Below are 21,690 nucleotides of genomic sequence, written 5' to 3' on the forward strand. Positions count from 1 at the left end.
AAATAATCAAAGCACTGGGGAAATAGTTACAGATGCCATCTGGCTTTCACAGATGGGTCTGTACTGTGGGTCTTGTATCCTGCAGTTTTTCTCACCATCATTCCTCACAGAGGAATTTGAGGCAGATAAAGACACAGAAACAGCAGCAGCAAATAGTGTATTTTCTTCACATATCTCACAGTTCCCATTGACATCCATGGGAGTTGCATAGCAGAACCCAAAGACCTTCAAGACTATTTTGCACAACTTTCATAATCTCCTCTTGGTATTGTTTTTACTGGGCTATGCAAATTAAGGCAATAGATGGGGATGCGAGTTGGAATATTGCCCCCTCCAAAAATTCTCTGTGCACAGAAAACTAGCCTAGCTGTCTCCTTGAAATGTAGTATTTCCTTGGGCAAGGCAAACCCTTGATCCACAACCTGTAAAATGCAACCCAGCAAATGTTTTATCCCATAATGGCAGCACCTACACTTTGGAACTCCTTGCCTGTTGACATCAGAAAGACACTTTCACTGTATTCTTTTGGGGACCTGCTTAAAACATTTCTGTTTAGGCAAGCCCATCCAGACACATAGATGTTGATGTGTTTTAATTTCTTTTTTAGCTTACTGCTGTTTAAATTGTCTTTTAAATGTTTTTATTGCTTGTTTTTATTGATAATTTTAATATTTCTTATGAGTACCTTAGAGGTTTTCTTTCAATTGAGCAAACTATAAATTTTGTTAAATAGATAACATATTTCTGCTCACCATGCAAAATAGCTCTCAGGTAAGAACTTAAGCTGCAATGCTCTATACACTTAGGGTTGTATTCAGCATAGTGCTAAGGCAAATGTTCTATCAGCACAAGGATTTCTCTTGGCACAATGGAACATTCTCCCCCTCTCCACCTCCTGTGTGCCCGTTAAATCTGTTCTGGAAGTTCCCCCAACCCTCCAGAGCAGATGTGGGGTGGCGTGGGGCACACACAGGGGAAGGAGAGGGGGGGATGTTCCATTGCACTAGCAGTAATCCTTGCAGTCCCACAATGTGAATACTGCCCTTACTGGAGAGTAAGTCTCATCAAATTCAGCGTAACTTCCTTTTGAGTAGACATGCATAGGATTGCATTGTAAACATGTTATCCTACGAATTTAAGGATGCTGAGTGCAGACCTACTATGAAAAGGGCCAGAATAATCATTTGCTTATAGATTATTGAAAAGAAAAGTTTAAATTAAACAATGTCATATTTTTACAATTGATTACATTCTAAATAATAATTAAATGCTATTTAAATCTCTTCATCAGTTCTATGGTAGATGGACTGGCTAGAAGATACATTAGGTTGATTTTTTATTTAGAATTTTTAAAGAAGAACTACAAAAATGTAAACCTTCTTGTCTCTGGAAAATGTGCATAGGAATTTAATTGTGAGCATGTCCCACTGAAAACTGCATGATGCCATTATAGTGCCAAGCATTATGATCCCATTATTTAACTCTTAACCACTGCCATATTTGAAATATGGTTTCTTTAAAAAAATATTAAATATTTTAGAATTGCATACCACAATTCAAAAAATATATGGTACATTGCAAACTTGATTTTTGTTCTCTGAAAATTGCTTGGTGAGATATTGAAAACTGAAAAAGAAACAAAGAATGACCCATCTCAGTTTTCTAGTTGCCAGTATCAGCTGGAGATACAGTTATGGTTAAGAACATAAGAACTGCCCTGCTGGACTTGACCAAAGGGTCATCTACCCCAGCATCCTGTTCTCACAGTGGCCTATAGGAAGCAGGAAATGAGCGCAACAGCACTCTCCCACTCATGTTCCCCAGCAACTGGTATTGCGAGGCATAAATAACTGCCTCATACTGCCTCTGATACTGAAGATAGTACACAGCCATCATGACTTGTATCTGTCTGTAGCCTTCTCCATAAATCTAATTCCTTTTTAATATTTGTTCCAATGAAGGAAGAAAGGAAGAAAGAAAATAAACGATAATAGTAGTAAATAAGATCTGAATAAGATTCAAAGATAGAATGTCATCTTTGTAAATAAGGAATGCCAGGTGCAATTTTGGTGATTTCTAAGGATGCTGGAGGGGAAATGGAGTGGCTATTTCTCACAAATAATGATTCATTTGTTCATTCTGATTATAATATATGTATGGGTAGGGTGGGGTGGGCAGAATGAGAGGTACAGACACACACATAAGCTGCACATGTGATAATATCTAGTTATATTCTACAAATATTCTTTCAGATGTTGTATTGATGAAAATTTAAACACAGAGTTCCAGGAATGTCAAGGTTATTTTAAGTTGTGTACAAAAAAAAGAAAGAAATACAATCAAGATAGAACATAACTCATGAATGGCATATTTCATTATAAAAATTGCTCCAAGAGATATTAATTGGCTGGGACAGAGACTTTATTATAAATGCAAATGCACTATAAAGCAAACATTTATTTTCATGATGATTAAATATGGCTAATTATGACTCATTAACCATCCACATACAAGGAAACTTGGTTTGCCAAACTAATATTCTTAGGAGAAATACATTTGGGATGTCAATTAATTTTTCACACCTGGATAATTTTAATTTCTAATCTCATAAAGCAGGATCAACTACACTAAGCAAAATGAATTTGTGAAGCCCCACAGCAAACCAAAGTCCTGGTCTTATCATTTACACTACTATTTCATATTTGCACATTCATCACTTTATGACTTTATGTATATGAGAGTAAGAGGTGGCTATTTCCTAACATAATATTTGCCATTAAGCCTCTCAAATAACACCAGCAGATGTCTGGGGCAGGGAGTCATCTTGTTGGAAACTGAATAGATCACTATTTTAGAATTCTTTTGTATCTAAACAACGTCCACCCAAAACTATCCTTAAAAGGAAGAACAGAATTCAGAGAACTAGAGATATCAGAATTGGAAACACTGCATCCCCTCATCTGTAAACACTCGGCTTCTGTCCACATTCCAAGATTATTTTGTTGATATGAAGACATGATCTTTCTTGGCTGGGGGAGGGGAATTGTAGATAGTTCTAGAATATTAATATGAGTCTAAAAATATAAACTAACCATGACAGCATACCAAAATAACCACACTGGGGACTGAACCACAGATAATAGGTTCTCAGAGTGATACATATGGAAAACTAAGTCTATGAGCTATTTATGGAACAGCTGAATGATCTTGCTAAGATACTAGATTGTTACGTTTTCTGTTATACTAGCTCTACTCTTGAAATGAAGAGGAAGACAGTCATAGCAAATCTATTTTGAAATGACAAAATAGATGAAAAATGTATTATTAATATGGCAGATCTCTAACTTACAATTTACTTCTTTACCTAGGATCTTTAAAACTAAATAGTGATTCCTAATCTTAAAATGTTGATTTGAATAAGAACTGTTTTGTTTTACCACTTGACAAATAGTTTGAAATTAATGTCATGTGTGTGATCATATGCGATGTGGGTCAGAATGGGCAGGCTGGGGAAGACAGACTCTCCCTTACTGGCAGACTTTTTTTGAATAAGGGTTTCTTCAAAATAGAATTACAATAGGCTACCTCTAGCCAGGCTGAACTTTCAGGCACACATATGGCTAGGCTGGCTAGCTGCTTGGAGACTTTCTAAGTCCTTTTGCAAAGGTACTTTGGATGTACTTTCCTAAAGCCCAGAAACGCCACATCTTATGGATCCATGTAACCTGTCATTAGAACATTGTAACAATATGGAAGATTTTAGTGTGAAACACCTTTTTAAGCCAATTAAGCCAAAAGTCCAAGCTTTTTTTTTTTTTAATGAAGTTTATTTGGGAAAACGAGTGGTGAAAGTAGTTATGTTTAGTTTATTAAATTTGAGCATGCCATAATTGGAGGCCATCACATAAAAGGCCAATTCTGTTCAGAAAAGGAAGGTAGCAATCACATATAGAACCTTGCAAATGAAATCAAAAATTCAGTCTAACATCTGAAAACACCAGTCTAACTTAGCAAGCTACATGTTAGTTGCTTGAACAGAGTCTTGGGTTTCAGCACATATGTAGAGTTCACTGCAGAAAAGAGATTCAGAGAGTGTATCTCTGGCCATGTGGCTGGATAGTTCCAAGAGACAAAGACTAAGGGTGAGGCCTCATATTTTTATGGGATCCTGAGATGAGTAAAATCTGGACTTTTTGGAAAGGACTATTGATGCTGAACATGGAAAATCCAGATTTACATCCATTCTGAAAGTTCAGTAAACACATTCAGGCTTCCTCAGCTATTGCACTATACCTTCTATAAGGCATGTAACTTTCTTAAATTTCTTTTAAAAAGATGATCTCCTCATCTAGCCAAGAATACCACTCTTTGGATGACCAGAGATAGCATAGATCAGTAACTGCTAAATAATTGGGCTCATTCCCTGTCTTCTTCATACATAAAAAACCTTAACGGGAACTGAAACAATAACCACAGGTCTCCTAAAGGAACACATAAGGGTCTAAACTAAAACTGGGGGGGGATTATATCCTAGATTATCTGGTGGTCAAGTATAATGCTGGTAAGTACCTGGAGCAGAGAGGCAGCAAAGGAGGCCAGCAACAGAAAAGGAAACAGGTAGTCTGGTGGTACAGATGGATACCCCAGCATCCGTGATGGGGTGCTCAAACAAAAGGAGTGCAGCTGATCTGAGAATTTTGTGCCACATAGTGATATAAGAAGTTGCCTTCTACTGACTCAGACCATTGGTCCATCTAGCTGTCTGTACGAACTGGCAGTGGGTTCAGACCAGAATCTTGGCCACCCCCACCAGGAGATACCAGGGACTGAACCAGTGATCGTCTCTATGCATAGCGTGCACTCTACCTCTGAGCTATGACTGTTCTCAGGATTGACTCCTGTGACTGCCTGGTATCATCTATTTCCAGAACCAGAGGGGTTCTGGACTATAATGCTAATGTCCCAGCTCAAACTGTCTGAACTTCCCTCGTATGAGCAACAGTCCTGTTAGCACAAAAAGTGGTGAAATCATGCCAGACTTGCACAATTCCTGCTTTGAGCCCCACAGCACTAGATGTGAAATTCCTATAAGCTGAAATAGTCCTGATCCTACTCTGTCTTCAATGAACTCAAATGGCCCACTGTCAGCACAGGAAAAGGTCGGTACATTTTGAAAACCACACATGTATAGATACATGCAATCTAGCACTGACTCTGCATGCATGAATACACTTGATCAATATAATTCAGATTATTGGCACTGATGTAAAAGTGTGCTTAGGCCTATTTATTTCTGTGGTTTTAAACTTGGCTTATTCTTTGCTGTATTGTGGCCTAAATATTCAATGGCAGCAGCAAACACCACGAGCCAAGGTCACAAGTAAGAATGATACCCATAATGACTTGCGTTCTGCTGTTTAAAACGTTGAAGCTTAATTGGAGAAGCTTAGATAGCTGACAGAACAGCAAACAAAACTATAAAACCAGACTACAGTAAAGATTTGTTCAATCACTTTCCCTATTATGAAGACACCAATTAAACTTAAAGTAAGCCAGAAACTTTCTTCCCTATTACTGCAAGTACTGGAGGGGATATGCTTAATTTTAAAAAAGTTGAAACACTAGCAACACCACGATTCCTATGGCTCAATCTACTTTTAAATGCTGACTGAAATATATCTCTTAAGAAATAAAAAGGAATATTTTTAATATTTTGTTCATGTCCATTAAAACTACTAGCAGGAAAATATGTGCTTATTTTCTAAAGCAACTATGTGACCATCTTTTTGTTATTTTATCATTAGGATGGCATCTTAAGAGTTATGCAGCTGGCATTCTATTACAAGAAAGAGTTTACCCAATAAGCACAGGTACCCTGGCATGCAAATGTCTTCAAATCTGGAATAAAGGGATTTTTCAAGGACTCCAACTCAGATGCTGGTGTCGTGGGGATGGGGGAGAAGCAAAGGGAGGAAACAGCTTGAAAAACATTTCATAAAGGATTGGCCAATATAGTATTTCTGCCCAAAGAACATTGCATTAGGGATGAGGCACTCAAGTCATAGAACAGTAGAGTTGGAAGGGGCTTATAAGGCCATGGAGTCCAACCCCCTGCTCAATGCAGGAATCCAAGTTAAAGCATACCCGACAGGTGGCTGTCCAGCTGCCTCTTGAAGTCCTCCAGTGTTGGAGATTCCATAACCTCCCTAGGTAATTGGTTCCATTGTTGTGCCGCTCTAACAGTCAGGAAGTTTTTCCTGATGTTCATTTGAAATCTGGCTTCCTGTAACTTGAGCTCATTATTCCATAAAAGCATACATAATAGTCAACACAGGTTATGATGGAATGAGAAATTTGGTCATGCCAATGCTGAATTGGCATAAATCTTGCTCATATCAATGCTGAATTGGCATGACAACCTTATTGTCCAGTAATCTTAGAATAGCTTCCTATCTAAATTCTTAGAACAAGGGGCTACAAGGTGATTGAAGGTAGGAGGGGACCATTGGCCAACTCCTTGTTTACTGCGTAGGAGGCAAGCAGTGCTCAGCTCCATCCCATTCACCTGCAGCTGCAGGCCAAGGGCAAGCACTGCCCTCTGCTGCCAGAGATACGTAAGAGAAGCATACCTGTGCAGTAGGGATGGGATCCGTTGCCTGATGCCAGTTTGAAAGTATTCCATGCGCCTAACAGGCTGGCATCGATTTGAGTTTGTTCTGTATCCACTAGCCACTGCTTTTATGAATCCATTTTTTTCGCTTGAAAAAAATATTGATATTAATATCAATATTTTTAAAGGAAATATTGATGTTTCCTTTTTAAAATATTAATATTTTGAAGATGTGTCATGCCCCTTGATTTTAAGAGGAAATATCAATAAATTATCATTCTTACAATCCACGGTTTAGAGGCAGCCTTTTTTTTTAAAAAAGACCATTTACAAAAATAGCTGCAGAAATTTGCTGTATTAAATCCAGTCTTCATCGATTGAGAATAAGCAAATTAATGGAAAATTCAGTACCAAATCCAAATTGGGTGGAATTCTAGCATATGCCTAATGTGCAGCCATCACCCACCAGCAGTTTGGGAGATTCCAGGACAGACAAAAGTAAGTACTTCTTCACACAGTGCATAGTTAAACTATGGAATCTGCTACTACAAGATGTAGTAATGACCACCACTTGGATGGCTTTAAAGGGGGATCAGAGGTGAACATAAGAACATAGCAAGAGCCTGCTGAATCAGGCCAATGGCCCATCTAGTTCAACATCTTCTTCTCACAGTGGCCAACCAGATGCCTCCTATGGTTTCCTGAACCTGGTATTCAGAAGAATGCGGCCTCCAATTGTGGAGGCAGAACATAGCCATCTTGACTAGTAGCCTTGGATAGCCTTATCCTACAGAATTTGCCTAATCCTCTTTTAAAGCCTCCAAGTTTGTGGCCATCACTGCCTCCTCTACAAACGAGTTCCATAGCGTAACTTTGTGCTGTCTGAAGAAGTACTTTCTTTTATCTGTCCTGAATCTTCCAGCATTCAGCTTCATTGTGGTGAATATGAGCCATTGCAGTGGTATGCCTCTGGATACCAGTTGCTGGGGAACACAAGATGGGGAGAGTAGTGTTGTATTCATGTCCTGACCAGAGCCTGTAAAAGTTACTTTTTTGAACTACAACTCCCATCAGCCCAATCCAGTGGCCATGCTGGCTGGGGCTGATGGGAGTTGTAGTTCAAAAAAGTAACTTTTCCAAGCTCTGATCCTGACTGCAGGTTTGGCATAGGCATACGGTTGGCCACTGCGAGAACAGGATGATAGATCAGATGGGCTTTTAGTCTAATCCAGCAGCTCTCTATGTTCTTAATTCAAAATTGCTTCTAAATTTTACTTATTTAATCTGTTCAGTTTCAAAAATTAAGCAATATTTATCTTTATACCACCATAACCCCTGTGTATGTTCAGTATGTACTTTACAAATTCAGAACTGGCCAGTGTTGGATATTATTTTGCCTGAGTTTCCATAAATACTGGCAAACAATGGGTCGTATTCAACTAAGCCCTACTCAGAGCAGACCCATTGAAATTAAGTTAGTCATGTCTACTGACTCCAGTGGATCTACTCTGAGTAGGACTAGCACTGAATACTATCCAGTAACTATACATTGGCATATTTAACTGTAAATATTGTCACCAGTATCATGTACAGTGTTCAGAAGGCAGTTATATAATTTAAATAATCTATATCGGCTTTCATATATGGTATGTCCCCTATTTGTGGTAGTCACCTAAGTTGGGGGAAATGACTAATATTCACAGAATCTATTATAACCTACCACTGAGAATGAGATAGAGCTGGGTGTAGCGAGCACATTTAAGTATGGCCTACCAGTGATTACTCAGAAGAAAGTCCCAATGTTCCATGGAATTTATTTACTAGTGAGCAAGTTTAGGATTACAGCCTTAGATATACAGTCGTTACTTAAAACTCTAATTACATACCACTGGGTTTTCACATTTAGTTTTTTTTATGAGTAATTTATTAAGATTTTTATAATAGAACCAAGAGTTTTTTAGTAAATAAAAATATGACTAATGGTGTTTAATTCCTGTTGGGAGGAATCCATAGTCATGTGCTTATGACAACACTATGACAATGATAAATGTTCAATTAAATAAGCTAAACTCAGCTATAGCATTAAAGAACATGAAATTGAGGTGAAAGAAGAAATTTCAAACAACTGTTTTAAAATATTGGTAAAAACAACCAGTCTTGTAGCACCTTAAAGACTAACAGATATATAAGCTGAGTTGCATCTGATGAAATGGGCTCTAGTCCATGAAAGTAAATGCCATAAAGTGCTATGAGCATTTGCCATATTTGCTTCATCAAACTGACAACAACTCTGGAAGTTCTTCCCATGCGATATTGGTGAAAACCTATTTCCATGGAAATCAGTGGAGAAATTCCCATTCACTTATGTGGTCAAAGCATTTCAAAAACTAAATGTGTTTAAATTCCTTAAGCAACATCTCTAATCAAAATACAAGCAACTTATGACTTTCATTGCTACTACTTACTGGGTTGTATCCAGTGATGGCTGTGAAGTAGCAGGAAGCTGGACATACAATGTTTGCTAATCCCCCCTATCTACTATAGCCCACTGCTCCATATCCCATACTGTTTTGGAGGGTTCCCCCACTCCCCAAACCCTCAGGAACAGCCAGTGGATGGGTAAGATCAGTAAAAAATTGGGTGCCCTGCCTTTCAGTAGGAAAACTGCTGTCCACTAGCATACAGCCAACAATAGATACTAGCATAAAGTCACCATTGGATACAACCCAATGTTTGGAATTCTTATTGCAAGTATGGTATTAGGAAATGTATTTGCAAATACAAAAGACAATCCATTGAGAACACGTCCTGTGGAACTCGGTCAAAATGAATGGAACTGGAACAATAGCAGAACTATTGTTCTTGCAGAACTCATTTCAAAGGGGAAACCCATTTTATTGTTGTTGTGTGCCTTCAAGTCGATTACAACTTATGGTGACCCTATGAATCAGCGACCTCCAATAGCATCTGTCATGGACCACCCTGTTCAGATCTTGTAAGTTCAGGTCTGTGGCTTCTTTTATGGAATCAATCCGTCTCTTGTTTGGCCTTCCTCTTGTTCTACTCCCTGCTGTTTTTCCCAGCATTATGGTCGTTTCTAGTGAATCCTGTCTTCTCATGATGTGTCCAAAGTATGATAACCTCAGTTTCATCATTTTAGCTTCTAGTGACAGTTCTGGTTTAATTTGTTCTAACACCCAATTATTTGTCTTTTTCACAGTCTGTGGTACCAGCAAAGCTCTCCTCCAGCACCACATTTCAAATGAGTTGATTTTTCTCTTACCCGCTTTTTTCACTGTCCAACTTTCACATCCATACATAGAGATCAAGAATACCATGGTCTGAATGATCCTGACTAGGTTGTTCTTTTTCTATTTCAAAGAGCACTATGCTGAAGAGGTTCTCAGAGGTATGTGCACTTTCCCCAAGATCATATAACTTCTATTTTTTTAAAAAAAAATCTAAGGACTGCAATAATAATGTTCTCCACATATATATATTTCATATTACAACCTGTATGTTTTCATTTCACCTCAGTTTCAAACCAAAAATGTTTAGAGCTACAGAGTGATAATTTTGAAAGTTCCGTCCATCACATGTATGAAATCTATAAATTAAAAATTAGGCCATAACTGAAGCAATATTCCAGTACCTATAGCAAAAATGAATCCAACATGCAAGTAAGAATAAGCATATTTTTGTAATCTTTAATACTTTCATATATCCATATTATTTCTAAGTTTCAACAACAAACTGGTATCATTTCATATCATAAACATGGGTGAAGAGTGAGTAGGATCATGAGTTTCCATATTGCTCTTTCTGCTATACTGTATACAACAATAGAATAAACTAGATAGCAAAGGTTTAAGCAGTACACTTGAAAAACTGTTATCAAGTAATTGTTACACAACAATGTTTTCCTCTCCTATTTTAAGAGAGACATTTCATTGCCAGAGAGAGCAAAGCTATTTCCTAGTGCCAATTATATTACACACACACACATATTTAAAAGCTTCCTACCTTTCTGTACACCAACATATTTGGGGATTCATCAGCCACCCCATTGCTGCTCTGTCCATAATGATTTCCTTGTGCCATGCCTGAATGCTTTGGTCCGCTGGTAAATCTTTTGTAGAGCAATTTGACTCTGTTGAAAATGAAAGTGATCTCAGTAAGACATTTCAGCAGGTCCCCTCCCAAGGCGGATGATTAAGAGCTATGACTTTCTGAAAGAGCACTTAGAAGTACTCGTTTCACTCACCCCTGTGACCTTGCTCCAACTGAGCCCTTGGGGAAAGGAGCTATTTCCCCTTTACCACCCGTTTCATCTTTGCCTGTAAATAAGGCAGCCATACACTTTGCTAACCCTGTTTGAGTACAAATAAATGGCCATTTGAAAAGCTTCGTCAGTGTGCTAACGAGCACCAGTGCGATGTGGGCAAATGTTGAGTCCCCCCTCGCTGAAAAGCAGGCCGCTTTGCTGCAACCTTTTGCCACATGTTTCAAGTAGCGACCACGCATTCGCTCCATCCCTTCCTAATTATTCACTCTGAGAGGAAGCTACTTCTGTGCCTCATTAAAAAGAAACAAACAAACCGAGCACAGTTCCCTCTGCGACAGACAGCCACGTGCCTGCTGCTTAAGCGCATCTCTCTCTAGCTGGGTCCGTCTAAAGACCCTGTTCCCTTCCTTTCCCCCCCCCATCCCCACCTGACTCCTCCTCAAATGAAAGACTTACTTCACAACACACAACTAACCGAGCACGCTGCGCCTGGCTCTTGGCTGCAGGTGGAAGAATGCGATCCAGCTCAAAGACGGCCCTGGCCGCGGCAGCGAATCGGGAGAGGCTCTGCGTTGAAGCCTGGACATTTTTTGTTTAGTGTCGCTCGTCTGCCTTGCTACAACAGTTCTAAGCGCCGCTTCCCTTCACCCCCCACTCCGCTCTTCTCCCCCTCGCTCCCGCTCCCGTAGCCCTCGAAGCGCGCGTCCGTCCGTGGCTTCCCACAGCAAATGGCAGGCGAGATTGGTTTGCCCTGCAGTGAAAGCGGAGGCTGTGATTTCAGCACCGCGGACAGCGCCGCGGGCGCCAGCAAGCAGCACCTCCCAAGCCCCTCGTCGCGTCCTCGGCCAGCAACACCCACAGGCGAGAGCCAGCGAGAGAGGCAAAATTCCCCCCCCCCGTCCCGCCGCCGTACAGTCTTTACCTCCTGGGCCAAGGTCACACGCTGCACAGCGGCGGCTTTTTCCTTCTCGTCCGCCTGGCAGAGACTGGTCAGCCGGCAGCGGACGGCGAGAAGCAAGGCTCGTTCATCACATCAACGATGCGGACACAGGGCTGCTTGCTGCTGCCGCCGCCACCGCCAATATTCCTCCAGAGCTTGCGATTCCCCCAAAGCTTCACAAAAGCGGAGGGAGCGGCGGCGGCAGTACCTCCCTCCCTGGAATGGAGCGAGGCCGCCTGTCACGTGGGGAGAATGGAACGTCAAAGGTGCCGCTGCTGTTGCTATTCCTCCGCCACGAACGCGGCTGCCTTAGCAGCGGCTGCTCGTCTCTCCCGCGGGGGAAATAACAGCCCGGAATCGACAGTTGCAGGCGCCTTTGGCGATAACCTTGACAAGGACTTCGGCAGGATGAAGACCCGACCCAGACTTCGGGGGACGGGGACGTGTAGAATTCCCTGAGTAATTTTAAAGAAGCAAAATCTGCAAATGAAATGCAGTGGGGAAAGGAGGTCAATTTACATAAATGGGGTGACATGTAATGCTCAATTTCTGACATTAAAAGGTGTCAGAGTTCAGTTGGAAGTCACAGAGATGTTTTCTCTTCCAAAAGCCTTCTGAGGTCCCTGAAATGCAAGGGCCAATTGCCATCATTTGTTGAAGAGGAAAAGGCTTTCTGTGCATGCCCAGAGGCAACACTGTGAATTGGCACTGAAAAATTGTTCCTCAGTTAAACCCTGCATGTTGTGCTTTACTCCAAGTGCAAATTTTGAAGAGTTTTGCCAAACTTGTTGCAAGGGAATTAGAACAGCCTAGCAAATGTGTAAGTTAATAACATTTTACTTAGATTGTCAGATCTAATAGGTACAACAACCTTCTTTGCTGCACTGGCTCTGGCCCTGTTGTTGGCTATGTAAGACAATATGTTAATGTTGTAATGATCCAATGTTGCCAGCTATGTTGCTTTGAGCAGTTGTACAAATAGGAACAGATATCTGTATTTTTTATTTTTATTTTTAAAGATTATTGGGGGAGATTGTGACCCTCATTAAGAAAAAACAAGTGAAGACCAGTGGAATCACCATCCTACCCTTTTCTCTTTTCTGAGGCTTAAAACAAGAACTGCATATATTTTCAGTTTTTAACTGGAGAAGCTTCTATATTCTGCAAAGGAAATCTGATCCTCAAGGTTTTTTTTTATATAAAAAAAACCACCTGATTCTACACTAGAATGCCAGATGATGTCATTTGCAATGCTGTGCAGTTTTCTAGATCCCTCTGAATATAATCTAATACCCAAGAGAAAACAGGAGGGAAAAGTGGAGGGGGGGTTGGCTTGATTTCAGTTTAGACTAATCTAATCAAAGATCCACCTGACCAACTATTGGAAATCAACAGAGTTACACAGCAGCTGCAACAAATCAGCCTGTTAAGATCACTGGTAAAGGTGAGAAAGTTAAAAGGTTTTCTTACTTCTAGCATACATAGCCATCTCTGAGTGGGAGCTCAGGATAGCACTGTCCTTACACATGGAGAGAGAACAAAGGAGAGAAGCCGCATGAGAAGGAGGAAGAAGAGAGCCTCAAAAAACAAACATAAACAAAGCCAGAACACAAGGGTTACTTTTTCTATCTAGCACCCCCCACTGATTCAGGTAACTGACTACAAGCATGGTCTCCAGGTCCAACACCAGCTAAGGGACATAAGCAAACAAAGCAGAGCTGCATACAAATGACCTCTCAGAATTATCCACTGTGCTGGTGGGCAGGGAAACCTGGGGGACCACTTCACTGAATTTCTTCAGGAGAAGGAGAAATTCTCCAACATTTTTTCAGGGATGGGGTTCACCATTACTAGTGAGAGTAGCACAGCTTTTTCTCCTAATGCCACAGCAATTATGTTGGCATCCCAGCCATCAATTTTCATCCCTCCAATGCCCAAGATGTAGCATTGTTCCAGAACATGTGGGATAAACAGCACCAAAAAAACAAAAAGGAAGTGAAGAATATTTAGAGAAAATTCTGCAAAGTGGTCTTACAGAAGAAAAAAAGAGAAAAGCTCAGATATTATCTCAGAAAAATACCTTCTCAATTTTTAGAATTCAGCTGTAAAAATAAGATATGGAATTACTTTCATGTAGTATGGACTTCTCTGTATCCAAAGAGCTACAGAAATGGGGGACACGCCACAAAATAATCTATTCATCTAGCTAGCACACGTAATGGCTTAGGTATTTCCACCTTCACCTCTATTCTGTCAATCATAACTTAGGGCCGGTTAGCATGCCTCTCCTTTTATAACAGCTGCGATTGAGAAATCATAAGTTTACTTCTCGAGGTGAAGGTAGTATGGTAACAGAGCAGTAAGTACTCTGCTATCACACTGCAGAAAGGTTTTACAAAGTGAGTTGAGTCATACAGTGATAAACCAGTCTCATAAGATCATATCATCTAATTGCAAGGCTACATTTGTGATGGATAAGGAAACTATCATTTCATCTGGGGAAATCTGCAGAGAAAATTCCTATGCTGTCACTTGTTATGAACTGGGAGTTTCTATCCTCACTCTCCCCAAATGTCTAAATCCTCAGGTCATGGGCATTATTATAATAAAGGGTTATCAGAATTGGGTTCTTTGGTTTCATTTGTAAGCCTTTTCTCTCACAAACATTATGGTATTAAACATGACAATCCTAAAACAAGGTCAACTATTTTTAGCTCACCGAGTTAAACTATAGCTCTCAAAATAAAGAAAAACATACAAGTTATGTTTGACACAAAAATAATTTTCCCCATTTTTAGTATAATATAGAAGACATAATACATGTTGTAAACAAATATGACACACTACTAATGCCAGAACACATAACTACCGTTGTCTAACATTATGACAAAATTAATTTGAAATTATGGGCATCATATACAGAACGTGACTCTGCTGCAACTAAGCACTTCTAAGTCCAATTGATTTCAAAGTTTTAACATCTCCATTTAAATGGACAGGACTTAAAAATGCATCATCCCCTATTTATTTTGTACTGTTCTACTGTGCGATAGAAACTTGATCCAAAATTTATTCTGCCCAAATGGGTACATTTTACTGGACCCTAACAGCTGATAAGCCTACGGCTATACTACTCTGACCATGCCAGATCTCATCTCGGAAGCTAAGCAGGGTCAGGCCTGGTTAGTACTTGGATGGGAGGCCACCTGGGAATACTGAGTGCCGTAGGCTTAGAGGAAGGCTATGGTAAACCACCACTGAATACCTTTTACCATGAAAGCCCTATGAATATATCCAAAAAGAGATTCATAGGGTCGCCATAAGTCATAATCGACTTGAAGGCATACTGTCCAAGCTATGCATCTCTGGGGAGATATGGAACCATGAAGTTATTTTGCTGTTTACCTCTTTAGTTGCATTGCAATTAAGAAATGCAATCTACAGTTCATCCAAGATGGTTCAGGAATTTTTCTGGAGTGCACTGGGGATCCCAAGGGCCTTTTGATGGCCCTGGCTTGGTGACAATAGGCGCTTGGTGTGTTGAGCTGAGCCTTTTCTATCGTGGCTCCTACGCTTTGTAATTTGTTGCCAACTGACCTCCGTCAGCAGGCCCCCTCCCTGCTATGCTTTCGGCGGACCTTGAAGACCTGGCTCTTTACCCAGGCGTGGGAAGGGGATTAGGCTGGCAGATTGCAGTTCTTGGGGGGGTTAAATGTTTAAGTTTTTAATTTTTAATTTCTAATTTTTAGGATTTTGATTATGTTTATATGAAATGTACTTGTGTTTGGTTGTAAGTCCCCCAGAGTGGCAGATTAACCTCTGCCAGATGGGTGTCTAACAAATATAAATAAATAAATGTGCCTTCATTCAGAATTAAGCCTCTTTAAATGAAATGTGGCTTTTGTATAGGACTGCAGCCTTCATGTAGTGTGGGATTCCATCTAGGCAAGTATTTAAAAAACATGCAAAGCCAGTGACATTGTGCACACACGAGTGGAAGATGAGGAGAGAGATTACATTAGATGAACAGATAAAGGAACATAACTTGTCTGGAGATGCCAGACATGAATTGATCAGCTGAATTTAACAAGTTTTTCATTCATTCATTGTTTATAACTCCCTCTTTCTTCCTGAAGGAAACCCATAGCAGTTAACAACAAAATAGGAGAGAAGGATGAATGAATACAAAATGAATGAATACAAAATACCATGAATACAAAATATCACAATAGTAAATCAGTACAATGAAACATAGCAATAGATCAAAATGCAAAAGGAAAAAACCAGAATTCTATCAAAACAGTACCAACAACAAAACAGTAAATCAAATCCATAAGAATGAATTCAATAACTATTCTCACTGGCAATAACATTCATCTCAATTCACAATCACATCACAAATCCAGTAATATCAATCTTTTAAAGTCACTCAGAGTAACTTAATAAGCATAACACCGCAACAACTCACACAATACATTGTGAGACACAAGCAGGAATATGGCCTCCTGGTCACAAGATCAATTCACAGGAATATGCTGAGACAGGGAACACTGAAGGTGAGTTAATACAATTCATCTAAATCATAGAAAAGTTTGTAAGCTTATCTCCCAGCAAGGATTTGACTGGTAGGTTTGCTGTGACCGCAGTTGTCAGCCATTTCAAGAAAGCAAGTAATATCTACAGTTGCCAGGATGATATATGAGTACAGTCCCCTGCAGAATTCAGTCCACCGTGCTTGGCACACCTGGCCTACCAACCTAGTGAACAAAAAGGCACTATGGCAGGAATGGAGACTTCAGGCCCAGGGGGCATATGTCTCTCTGTCCGGCCCTCAGGACTCTCTCCAGGCCAACCTCCCTCCTGAGCCAGACCCCTCACTGACCCTGCTTTCCAGCATCCTGGAGTGCTTTGGCCTGGCTAGAATGTGGTCTTGAACTCTGATCATGCCTCTTGCTTGCCCAGATGGAAGAGAGAGAGGGGGATGAGAGGGTGTGTAGAATCTTGCCTACCATACAAAGGCAGACTTCCCATTGGTTGCTCTGCCCACTTTTGCCTCAGGTTCCAGCCACCAATGGCATTTGGACCCCCAGAAGGTTGCTGCTGTTACTATTTCATTCATTTATATCCTCCCTTTTTCCTAGAACTGGGATTCAAGGCAGCGTACAAAAATTAAAACAAATACAGTTAAAGCATATGAATAAAACAAACAAAAGTTAATTAAAATATCATTAAACTAACTATAAAATCAAAATCAATTAAAACAGCAATTAAAAAAAACACAAAATACAAATCAGTAAAAACAGCACCCTATTTAATAGTCCTTGCAGCCAGTTTCCAAAGACCTGTCAGAACAGGGAAGTCTTCACGTGCTGACGGAAGGACAGCAGGGAGGGAGCCGGGCTAACTTCCCTTGGAAGGGAGTTCCAGAGCCTGGGGGCAGACACCGAGAAGGCTCTTTCCCCTGTTATGCCTGTGAGGGTAGTGGTACCCAGAGAAGGGCCTCCCCCAATGATCTCAGGGCTCTCACAAGCTCATATGAGAAGATACAGTCCTTCAGATAGCCTGGACCCAAGTCATTTAGGGCTTCATAGGTCATAACTAGCCCTTTGAAATTATGCTCAGAAACAAACTGGTAGCCAATGTTGTCCAGAAGGGAATGTGCCCACCAGTCTGAAAAATGTTTCTCATCCCTGCACTATGTTGTGGCTAAAGTGTTGGACTTAAAACTAGGAGACTGTTTAAATTTTCACTTACCCATGAAGCTCACTAGATGACTTGCGCCAGTAATCGTCTTCCAACCTAACCTACTTCAGAGAGTTGTTCTGAGATTAAAATGAGATGAAACAATGTACACTGTTCTGAGCTGAGTGAGAACAAATAATAATAATTAATAAATAAGATTTTGAGAGGCCATAGGCAAGGAGCTGTGTCTTCTTCAAGACATTTGCTCCTTTGTCAGTTGAACTGTATCGAGACAAGGTCTCTTCCCACATTCAGTTTACTATAGTTTTGTCCCTTCAGAGTGGTAAGGGGCAGGAATCCATGTGCTTTTGATATACGTATATATTTCCACTCATGTTATAGTTATAGAGTTATATATTATTACATACCTATAAAATCCCTCCTCCTGGAATTATGTGCTCAAGTTTTTTTTTCCTCCCCTGAATAAATACTGAATTTGTGTGATTACACACACACACAACACACATTTGACTCAGTTTTTGAAAAAAAAAGAGAGCACCAGAAAGTAGCCAGGTTTAGCTTCTGCTAATTTATTTATTTTATTTAACAACATTTATATACTGCTTGATGGTAACAAACCCCGTGATTTACAACAAACATTGAAGTTATCAGGAAAAAACATTAAAAAGAGTAATTAAAGCATTTGAAAGACAATTGCAATCAGCAGTAAGCTAAAAAGATATTAAAACACCTCATCTTCTATGTGTCTGAATAGGCTTGGCAAAACAGAAATATTTTAAGCGGATACTGAAAAGAATACAGTGAAGGTGCCTGCCTGATGTGAATAGGCAGGGAATTCCAAGGTGTAGGTGCTACCACACTAAATGAATGATTTCTTTTAAGTGCAGAACAAATATTATGTGGGACCTGTAAGAGTGCCAGTTCTGCAGATTGAAACAGGTAAGTGGGCACATATGGGTAAGGCAATTCTGCAAGTAAACATGTCCCAAGCTATTTTGAGCTGGTATAGCACAGTGGGGAGGACAGCCTGGCTGGGAGTCCAGAGTCTGTGAGTTCACATCTCTGCTGGTGTCTCCTGGGTGTCAAGGGCAACTTAAAGATCACCCCACAGTGAGTGGCTCAGGGGTTACGTGCCCTGCCACCTGTGCAGCCATGGGCAAGCTGCATAGTCCCAAGGAGCCCAGTTGCCCCCCAACTGGCAGTTGCGGACAAGGAAGGGGCTGGCTTGTGCAGCTGTGGCAAGCTGAGCAGGCCCTAGCCAGCTGGGGAGGACTAGCCTCAGAGGGAGGCAATGGTAAACCCCCTCTGAATACCGCTTACCATGAAAACCTTATTCATAGAGTAGCCATAAGTTGGGATTGACTTGAAGGCAGTCCATTTCCATTTTTCAGCAACACCTTGAACTTAGACCAGTAACAAATCAGCAGCCAGAGCAGGTCCCTAAGCAAGGGTGTTATATGCTGACAGGGTCTCACTCAGCAATCTGGCAGCAGCATTCTGCACTAACTGCAGTTTCTGTGTCAAGTGCAAAGGAAGTCCCACATAGAGTGCATTGCAGTAATCCAATCTTGAAGACACCAGTGCTTGAACTACTGTGATCATGCTCTTCTGGTACAGGAACAGTCATAGCTGTTGTACCAGGTGCAACTTTTAAAAGGCATTTCTAGCCACTGAGGCTACCTGGGTCTCCAGTGACAAAGCTGGGTCCAGAAGCATCCTTAGACTGCATATCTGCTCATTCAGAGGGAGTGTAACCTCATCCTGAGCAGGCAATTTACTAATTTCTTGGACATGGGAACCACTCGCCCACAGTGCCTCGTGGATATTAGCCGATTTAGGCTGCAATCCTAGCCCCACTTACCTGAATTCAATAGGACTTACTTCTGAGTAGAATTGGGTTTCTTCCAGATGTCTTGTTTAATGAGATTTCATTCTGATTTGTTTTCAGGGAGGTTAGATATGTTACATCAAAGCAAGTGTTATCCCACACTTTCCAGTATATTTGCCCATCACTCTCCTTATCGCAAAAAAATTGATCTTTTTGGAAAGCTGGTTTGTTGCATAAGACCTCCCAATCAGCTATCAATGTGCAACCTGAATTTGCTGGTATGTGATTTTATCCCACTCAAAAACAGCAACAATCTGGAAGTGCCTGTATTAGCTGCAGTTCTATTTTCAGATTTGCTTTTGAGAAGACATTATAGATAGGATCTCACTGTTAATTACTAAGACATTGAGGTGGGAAATGTCACAAAATAAAAAGGATTTGAAAATGAACACAGAGGTGGGACAATGACCAAGAAATGCATGCCAGATTACATTTCCAGACCATTTGTGCAAAACCTCTGAAAAACCCAGAATGATTTCCATCCATAGTCCAAAGCAATGCCTCCCTTTAACATATATACATTTAGATTATTTCCATTAGGTGTGCTTATTAGTGTTTTGTATGATTGAATAATGATTAGGATAAAATGCACAGAATCCTTGTTGAACTTTTAAAATAAAAGTATTTTTCTAAAACAGGAAAAGTTTGGTTACTTTTTAAAAATTTGAAATGCTGCTGCTACTGTTTCTTTTTCTCCCAAAAACAAACAAATAAAAATGCTTGAAATGTTTTGTCTACAAAGCCTTACTAAATAGAACAACCTTCTTCAGCTTTATACATCTGGTAAAAACAAGCAACAATACAAAAAATGTAGTTAACATTATTTGGGTCTAGATTTTAATCCATATGATGTTAGCAGGGACATGTTATTACTTGCGTTGTGCACTTAAAACAATAATTACTCACGCTGTTAAAAATTACTGTTCCCAGAACCAATCAGCATTTTAGTCATGTTATTATATTTGATTCCAAAACTAACTGGCCATTTTTTTCCTCTCTTAACAAAATATTTATGTTTATAGAAGATGAAGAATTTCTTCCAATCAAGCTCAGCAGGAGACTCTTTTAATTGGGCCAATAAAAACAATGTGATACAGCAAGGGAGATCCACCCTTCAAGAGACCTCTGTATATGCATTGCCATTTTGAATGTAATCTGTACACAAGCAAAAGAACTCTGCATGGTGCAGCATCCAACAAATAAGATATGCCTGAATATATATTTATTATAACTAATGCAATATATATTGAATGGGGCTGGGGATCTAGCAATATTATCAAGATCACCAGTGGGCAATGTGTTGCTCTCTACCTCATTTTATTCAGCCTCCAAAAGCTCTAACATTCTTCCCTCCCATCAGAGTCCCTTCTTTGTTTCCTCCTTAATGTTTCTAGCTTTTAAAGTGTTTTTCTTCTTTCTATGTAATTTCAGAACAGTTGGAAGGGGTAGAATTTTATTTGATGAAAATGAATTGATGTTTGTCTTTTACTTTTTTTTTTTTGGCTGTATAGTTTGGGGAAAGGTTTCCCCCCAACTGTCTCAAGACAGATTGGCAGGATTCTGCTGTGTGTGTGTGTGTGTGTGTGTGTGTGTGTGTGTAGCACACTAAATTCAAAAAGGAATTATTTTCACTTGCATTTCAAAACAGTAGCTGTACTGATCTGTTGTACTAAAACCCCAAACACCTCTATATACTTATCTGAGAATGTCATCAAACCCAGTGGGGTTTCCCTTTTTAGTAGACTCACATAGGATTGGGAATTCCAGTCTGGTGAAAAGTGAAGCAAGATAGCTTTCATTCTAGAGTAGTTAATTCAGAACACTTTTGTCTCTGGCTCTGGTCATCATCAGGTCTGGCTCTACCCACCACCAGAATGCAGTCTCTGATGGATTACCTTCAAGGGAATGCAGCCCTCGAAAGAAAAAAATGTTGCCCACCACTGATCTATATCACAATTTTATTTTCAAATGCACTATTCAATTAACAAACGCTGTATAGAAGTTGTAGAGACTTCCATTCTTATCACTATTTCTGTGAAGGCAGAAATCGTTTAATTTTTTGTTTCCTTTTACAGATTGTCCTAAAACTACAGTTAACAGCATTCTTAAGAACATAAGAGCACTGTTGGATAAGACCAAAGTCCCTTCTAGTACAGCAACCTGTTCTTGCAGTGGCCAACTGGATTCTTTGACATTTTATAATGATCAAGGCTCTTTCCAGCATGTATTTCTAGATTTGTTCACTCATATTTGCCATCAATGAT

General features: G+C 40.1%; 1 protein-coding gene and 1 pseudogene across 1 annotated transcript in view; both read left to right on the forward strand.

Annotated features, from left to right (window-relative positions):
• EXO1 (exonuclease 1) overlaps positions 1-21,690 on the forward strand; it is a 381,281-nt gene that overhangs the window by 55,081 nt on the left and 304,510 nt on the right. The window lies entirely within an intron of this gene.
• Positions 14,953-15,066, forward strand: LOC133384689 (5S ribosomal RNA; annotated as a pseudogene).

The sequence above is a fragment of the Rhineura floridana genome, chromosome 4 (assembly GCF_030035675.1).
Source record: "Rhineura floridana isolate rRhiFlo1 chromosome 4, rRhiFlo1.hap2, whole genome shotgun sequence".
Lineage (NCBI taxonomy): Eukaryota > Metazoa > Chordata > Lepidosauria > Squamata > Rhineuridae > Rhineura > Rhineura floridana.